At 41.2% G+C, this 7,562-nt stretch overlaps 2 non-coding genes across 2 annotated transcripts; one reads left to right on the forward strand and one right to left on the reverse strand.

Moving 5' to 3' along the window:
• Positions 1–5,678: 5,678 nt before the first annotated feature.
• On the forward strand, positions 5,679–5,785 carry LOC132675395 (U6 spliceosomal RNA). The gene has a single exon (XR_009608765.1). It is a non-coding gene; the product is annotated as a U6 spliceosomal RNA (small nuclear RNA).
• Positions 5,786–6,873: 1,088 nt separating this feature from the next.
• On the reverse strand, positions 6,874–6,980 carry LOC132675394 (U6 spliceosomal RNA). Its single transcript, XR_009608764.1, has one exon. It is a non-coding gene; the product is annotated as a U6 spliceosomal RNA (small nuclear RNA).
• Positions 6,981–7,562: the final 582 nt, after the last annotated feature.

Below are 7,562 nucleotides of genomic sequence, written 5' to 3' on the forward strand. Positions count from 1 at the left end.
ACAAAATAATAGAAGCAGCATGGATGTGGATTCCGAGGATCCTGAGTTTGAATGCTATCTCTCCCCAACCCATTTTTATTACCCATATGAATTTAGGCAGGGTACACAATTCCTTTGAGCTTTATTTTCCTCATTATAGAATGGGATAATTCCTACCTCTCAGAATAATTGCAAATATTAAATGCAATCTTGTATGTAAAGTGCCTGTCAAGTAGTTGGTGCTCAATAAATATACCCCTCTCCTACCTTTTCTGTTTCTAATTCTTTTTTTTTAATTTTATTTTAACTTCATTTTAGTTAATATACAGTGTTATATTAATTTCAAGTGTACAATACAGTGATTCAGCAATTCCATATATTACCCAGTGCTCATTGAGATAAGTGTACTCTTAATCCCCTTCACCTATTTCACCCATTCCTCCACCCACCTCTCCTCTGGCAACCACCAGTTTGTTCTTTATTGCTAAGGGTATGCTTTTTAGTTTGTCTCTCTTTTTTTCTTTGCTTGTTTGTTTTGTTTCTTAAATTCCACATATGAGTGAAATCATATGGTGTTTATTTTTCTCTGATTGACTCATTTCACCTAGCATTATAGTCTCTAGCTCTACTCATGTTGTTGCAAATGGCAAGATTTCATTCTTTTTTATGACCGAATAATATTCCAGTGTGTGTGTGCATGTGTGTGTGTATTTATATATCTCTCACATCTTTATACATTCATGTATTGATGGACACTTAGGCTGATTCCATAATTTGTCTATTGTAAATTATGCTACAATAAACATAGGAGTGCATGTATCATTTGAATTAGTGTTTTCTTTTGTTTTGTTTTGTTTTGTTTATTTTTTGGGTAAATACCCAGTACTGTGATTGCAGGATCATTGGGTGGTTCTATTTTTAAATTTTTGAGGAACCTCCATACTGTTTTCTAGAGTGGCTGGACCAATTTGCATGCCTATCAACAGAGAACAAGGGTTCCTTTTTCTCCATATCATCACCACTTGTTTCTTGTGTTTTTTATTTAAGCCACTCTGAGGGGTATAAGACTGTCTTTTTCCCATTGCATATTCTTATACTGTTTTGATCACAACAGGTATGGGTTTTTCACCTAAAGCCTTTGTTATGTTGGGGTATGTTTCTTCTAAACCGACTTTGTTGAGTGTTTTTATAATGAATCGACGTTGTACTTTGTCAAATGCTTATCCTGAATCTATTAAAATGATCATATAGCTTTTATCCTTTCTTTTATTGACATGATGTGTCATGTTGACTGATTTGAGAATATAGAAACTTCAAATTATTGACTTATTCTTTCAAGGAAAGAACGCATATAAAACTACACAAACTCCAGAAATTATACTTTTCTATATCAGCCTATCGTGTTTCCCAAATTGGTATTTAGTGTTTCCCAAATTGGTATTTAGAACCTCTTGGATTCTTCAGACAGATTCTTAGGGGTCAAAGGATCTTCTACAGGAATTTTTTTTTGAGATGCTTGTCTCAAAATATTGAAATAAGCAGAGTATGACACATTGGAATAAGTTATATTCAGCTTATAACTAAAGCATTGCCATGAGATCCCAATGTGAATTTGCATTTCCATTTGCCATTTCATCATACTGAGCTGAGGGGCCATCAATGTGACAGTGTAGATAACTGGCTGCTGTTTGGTTGTTGTGTCCTACTAGTTAAATGACAGCAATGGCCATTGAACATTGAAGGCAATGTTTCTAGTTCCTACTGATAATATTCATATAAATAGCATTTTAAATGACCAAGATTTTAGTTTCTTATGTTTTTAACAAATCAATACTTTGATTTCACATCACGAAAATGACATGCCACTGAGTAATGCACTATTTTGTAGAGGCTAATGGGAAATGAACAGAGGCAGACTAAATAATATAAATGATGTATTTGTACCAAGCGAAAGCCAAATGCTTTCAGGACATTCTATACAAATAAAGATTTAATGATAATTTGAATATTCTAAATTGAAAACAGTGGAAGCAATAATAATAAAATCTGATTTATGATCAATTTTGAAATGGTGTAAATGAGATACTAATTGCCTCTGTGAAACTCTTCGTTCTCAAGCCTCATTCATGGCAAACATGGAGCCTGTTTGAAAAACCACAAGGCCTGTGATGCCTGCGTTAGGCTTGTTTTGCTTTAGGAAACTGTCTGCCTTGTTTTGGGAGTGAGAGGGCATTTCTGATTATACAAATTCTCTGTTAATTCTTTACTATCTTGCCAGCAATTGTTGAAATATTTGCCAGAGTCCCAGGCATATATAAAATAAAACACTATGAGAAGCCTAGTTCTGTCTTTATCTTCAACAGTCTATGAGCTCAGGGCTGAAACAAGCAAAACAAACAAAATATTTAAAAAATATTTCTAAGAATTTAAAATAACTTCAGATATTATTTTCTTGTTTCAAATTTCAGCAAAATTTGATGATATATTTAGTGGTGATTTCAATTATATTATTATGCTAACTCCAAGTTGGAATAAATAACAGAGTCATCAAGTAATATATTGGCATTTAAGGATTTCTCACTAACAGAGTGTTAAATATGAGGTCTGATTTTCTTGAACTATGCTATTTCATAGACTCTGAGTGCCCATGTACTGTCTATTGTGTCCTGATTTCATAGATGTTAAAATAAGAACAAAATGTCTGTTCCAGTATCTATATAATTTGGTAGTAAATAAAGGTTTAGTGTTTTTAGAACATATGTATGTTCTTGGTATTCTCTGCAACTGCACAGAAACAGACTAAGTAGAGAACTGAACCTGAGGCTACATCTTTCCACTATCAAACCCAACAGTGGTGATTTTGTTTCAGCCAAACATCATCTACAGCAATAAATTAATGTTGTTAATTTGACTTGTATTGACTTGTAGTTTTGTATTTAATATGTAAATCTGCTTTGGTTTTAGAGTTTATAACAGCTTATTTGAATAAGTGGTTTCTACCCTGTTTTATGTTTATACATATTTAAATGACAAAAAAAAATAGAAGTAATTTCAGCAATGCTAGCGGTCTAGAATTTTTTGCTTTAAAAGGGGTCAAACATAAATCACCTGTGGGAAATTCTGCTGTAGCTCGACAGCACATTGTGCAGGAGTGCCATGACATCTGATAATTTAAAACCATTATAAAGATTTTTTTCTCCCAAAAGATTTGATGTCTTGTAAAGCTTCAACTTTTTCGTTCTGTAAAAGTAAATATTTTTTTCTTTTTTTAGAATATAAAGGGTTTAAACGTGGTCATCCAGGAGTGTAGCCTGACTGAAGAGCTTACAACCAGTAGAGACCTCAAGTTCATGACTCTGGAACTCTAACCATCCTTCCAAATATAGACTCCTCTAACCATGTATCTCTTAAATTGGTTGTAAGGTTTCTAAAGAGAGCAAGAACATGAAAGGGTTTTGATATATTTCTTCAAATCATATAATTGAACAACAATCTACTATTTTTTTAATAGCTTTGAAATCAGAAATGGCTTATTGGAAAGACAAGCCATTAGAAAAAATATATCAAAGCATATTTTATTTGTAATTGGGCAATTTAACTCAATAGGCATGTCGTTTTTGCCTATTTTTTTTTTGAGGGGGAGAAGAACATAGTGTTTTTATTACTTTTCAAAAGCTGTTAAAGAAAAGAATTATAATGGACAAAGGGAAAAATAGGTTTACCAATAATCTCTGTAGGCTTTCTGTTTCTTCTCTATTTTTTGTCTCAGCAATACCAGAAACTTTCATACGGTTTCACACTACTTTCTTTTTGTACATCATAAAATTGGGTACCAATTAAAAAACTTCTTGGGCACCTGGGTGGCTCAGTCGGTTAAGCGGACAACTTCTAGTCATGATCTCGCAGTCCGTGAGTTCAAGGTCCATGAGTTCAAGCCCCGCGTCGGACTCTGTGCTGACAGCTCAGAGCCTGGAGCCTGTTTTGGATTCTGTGTCTCCCTCTCTCTGACCCTCCCCCGTTCATGCTCTGTCTCTCTCTGTCTCAAAAATAAATAAATGTAAAAAAAAAAAAAATTAAAAAAAAACTTATCAAAATTACTGATCTTTCTCAGGTCTTTACTTCAAAATATTGTGTCATATTTTCAGAGCAAGGGTAGGACAACCATAGGCAAGAAAAAAAGAAACAACGGGGCACCTGGGAGGCTCAATCGGTTGAGCGTCCAACTTCAGTTCAGGTCATGATCTCACGGTTTGTGAGTTCCAGCCCCGCCTCTGGCTCTGTGCTGACAGCTCAGAGCCTGGAACCTGCTTCAGATTCTGTGTCTCCCTCTCTTTCTCTGCCCCTCCCCCGCTCGCGCGCGCGCTCTCTCTCAAAAATAAATAATAAAATAAAATAAAATAAAATAAAATAAAAAATAAAATAAAATAAAATAAAATAAAATAAAATAAAATAAACACATTTAAAAAAGAAGCAAAACTCCACTTATTATATACAAATATGCCATATTCCTTAAGGGTGCCATTTTAACACAATGCAGGCAAACCTCTGCCCTTCATTTTACTTCAATATATGGAGTACTGTAACCATTTGAGGCCCTCATTTCAAGACCTTTGGCCCTCATTTCACAAGGCCGTGACTTGAGCAGTATGGTTTTTGCAGTATGGTTTTTGCAGTAGTTCAAATCAAAATAGTTAACACTAACATTCCAGTATTCCCTGCAAAAAGCTCTGCTGCGCTTGTTTGTCATAACAGGGCTAGGGCTAAGGTGCGGTGAAGTATAAGGAAGTACAAGAATGATTCTCCAGTTCAATTCTAATAGTGTGATTCCTTGAATCCGCCTCTGAGGTCAAACAGGTGCGCTTAACCGCATTCTTCAGCGTTCCATCCGGTTGCTGGCTGCAAATGACCTAGGAGGAAGGCACCTGTGAAGGGCGTGGCCACCCATCCGGGCTCCTCCGCACCACCTTCCCGGTTCCCACTGGCGCCTGCGCAGAATGGACTGGGGCCAAGACACGTGCTGGTTCTCGCAAGCCCCAGGACAAGCTAGAGTGTGGTGCTCCGTGTTCCGAAGTGAGTGGTCAAATCGTTGGCGGTAATCTCCCCGAGGGCTGGACGCTGGGCTCATTTCAACAAACCCTTCTGGAAACTGGCAAAGGTCCCTGTGTCACGGGTGAAATACCGGTGACAAGTTACGTACTTTGCTGGGAGGACCCGTGCTCCACCCTGCACCAAGGTAGCCAAGCAGGTCAACCAATTCGCAGTCTCTCAGGGAAACCTCAGTCGCGCCAGCCCGGCCCACCCAACGCACCACGGCGGCCTCACGGCCCGCTCGCCCGGCCCTTGAGGCGCCGAACGCACAGGGGCTTTCTTCGTGTTCGCCCCTCCCGACATGCTCCGCGGGGCCAGAGCGACCGCCACAGGACCCACGGTCCAGGGCCTGGATCCCACGAACGGCCCTCTTACCCAGGGTGCTCCGGGCGCGGCTCTCATTTGCATGCCCCACCCGGCAGGTAAACTCGACAGGTCAGTCGCGGCCTAGCCAGCATAGCACCAAACCTGAGAGCCTCACGAGTCGCTCCTGTCATCACATTTCCCCCAAACGTCCCGAGGTCGCCGGGAAGACGCGCACATCAGTCACCCTAACTAAGAGAGGCAGGAGGCTGCCGTGCCTTATATAATTGGTGGACGGAGGGTGTAGCGTGCTCGCTTCGGCAGCACATATACTAAAATTGGAACGATACAGAGAAGATTAGCATGGCCCCTGCGCAAGGATGACACGCAAATTCGTGAAGCGTTCCATATTTTGCGCAGCTCCCTGGCGAGCCTCTACTCTGACGATTACCTCTGAGGAAACGGTGTCATGTCAGAACACAATGTGCGGCACTGAATGATAAAATTGTGACATTTCACTAGAAAAACACTCCTGTAAAGCAGTCTATGACTTGTAAACGAAGCTGGGTTACAGCTGGAAATCTATGTGCAAATATGTCGTTTCTACATATCACGGAAACAAGATGTCAACTTGAATTTCTTTATAGAACTAAAAATTCTGAAATTGGCTTACGTATGGTCCTGTCTCCTTCAACAACACAAATTCCAGAAGGCCCAAGAGTATTGGCTCCGGTGGAGTAGAACACTAGCACATAAATTGGTCCATGAATCCTTATCAAATCATTCCTAAATTATTAAACTGCTAAATCAATGAATCCTTTTACTAAAGGAAGTAAGCAACATCAGCGCACATTTCTTGCGTCTACGTTGTGACATTCTTCGGTCGTTTTATAACTGAGTCCATACACCCTCTGTCACGAGGAGGGGCACTAAGGCAGGGACTGTTAACTGTTTTACAAGGGGTGGTTACACCGGATTAGATCAATGTTGGCTGCGGCCTGTGGATCCTAGATCTCCAGGACCAAGAGAACTGGCTAGAAGCAGCAAGCCCACTGGGATCTGCTTTCACACATCTGTCTGAGACCACTTTGTATACCTGTTAAAACATCAATGGCATCTAAGAAGTATTCAGAAACGCCGGTTTGTCTAAATCAGACGGATTCTGTGATGGGAACTTTGATTAAGAGGAAAGTTAATTACCCAAACCAAAAGCAGATTTTAACCAACGAGAACAAGCGTTAGGATGCAGGTACCAGGATTACCTAGGTAATTCAATAATAATAAAGTGGTGGGCGACCACAGAATGATGTCAGAGGGCCATCAAGGTGGTCTCACCTCCAACCACACAGGGTTCAGTGGAACGGCAGAACCTAGCAGGTGTGCTGGACTGGTAGCTGCTAGCTGCAATGCTTAAACTCCCAGCAGGCCTCCAGAGCTACCCTCCCATCCCCCATTTTTGTGCCGGTCCTCAAAAGGATATCGATAGTTCGCGGGGGAGCTGCGCAAAATATGGAACGCTTCACGAATTTGCGTGTCATCCTTGCGCAGGGGCCATGCTAATCTTCTCTGTATCGTTCCAATTTTAGTATATGTGCTGCCGAAGCGAGCACGCTACACCCTCCGTCCACCAATTATATAAGGCACGGCAGCCTCCTGCCTCTCTTAGTTAGGGTGACTGATGTGCGCGTCTTCCCGGCGACCTCGGGACGTTTGGGGGAAATGTGATGACAGGAGCGACTCGTGAGGCTCTCAGGTTTGGTGCTATGCTGGCTAGGCCGCGACTGACCTGTCGAGTTTACCTGCCGGGTGGGGCATGCAAATGAGAGCCGCGCCCGGAGCACCCTGGGTAAGAGGGCCGTTCGTGGGATCCAGGCCCTGGACCGTGGGTCCTGTGGCGGTCGCTCTGGCCCCGCGGAGCATGTCGGGAGGGGCGAACACGAAGAAACCCCATGTGCGTTCGGTGCTTCGAGGGCCGGGCGAGCGGCGGGCGAGCGGGCCGTGAGGCCGCCGTGGTGCGTTGGGTGGGCTGGGCAGGGCGGTGCCGGCGTCACACTTTTAGAGCACATTTCCCATTTAAACTTCCCTGAAGAATACTCAAAAAAAAAAAAAAAAAAAAAAAAAAAAGGAAGCACCTGGAAAGTTAAGGTAATTCCTTAATACTATCTAATATCCACTCTAGGTTCAAATGTCTT

This window comes from Panthera onca, chromosome B3 (genome assembly GCF_046562875.1).
Source record: "Panthera onca isolate mPanOnc1 chromosome B3, mPanOnc1 haplotype 2, whole genome shotgun sequence".
NCBI lineage: Eukaryota > Metazoa > Chordata > Mammalia > Carnivora > Felidae > Panthera > Panthera onca.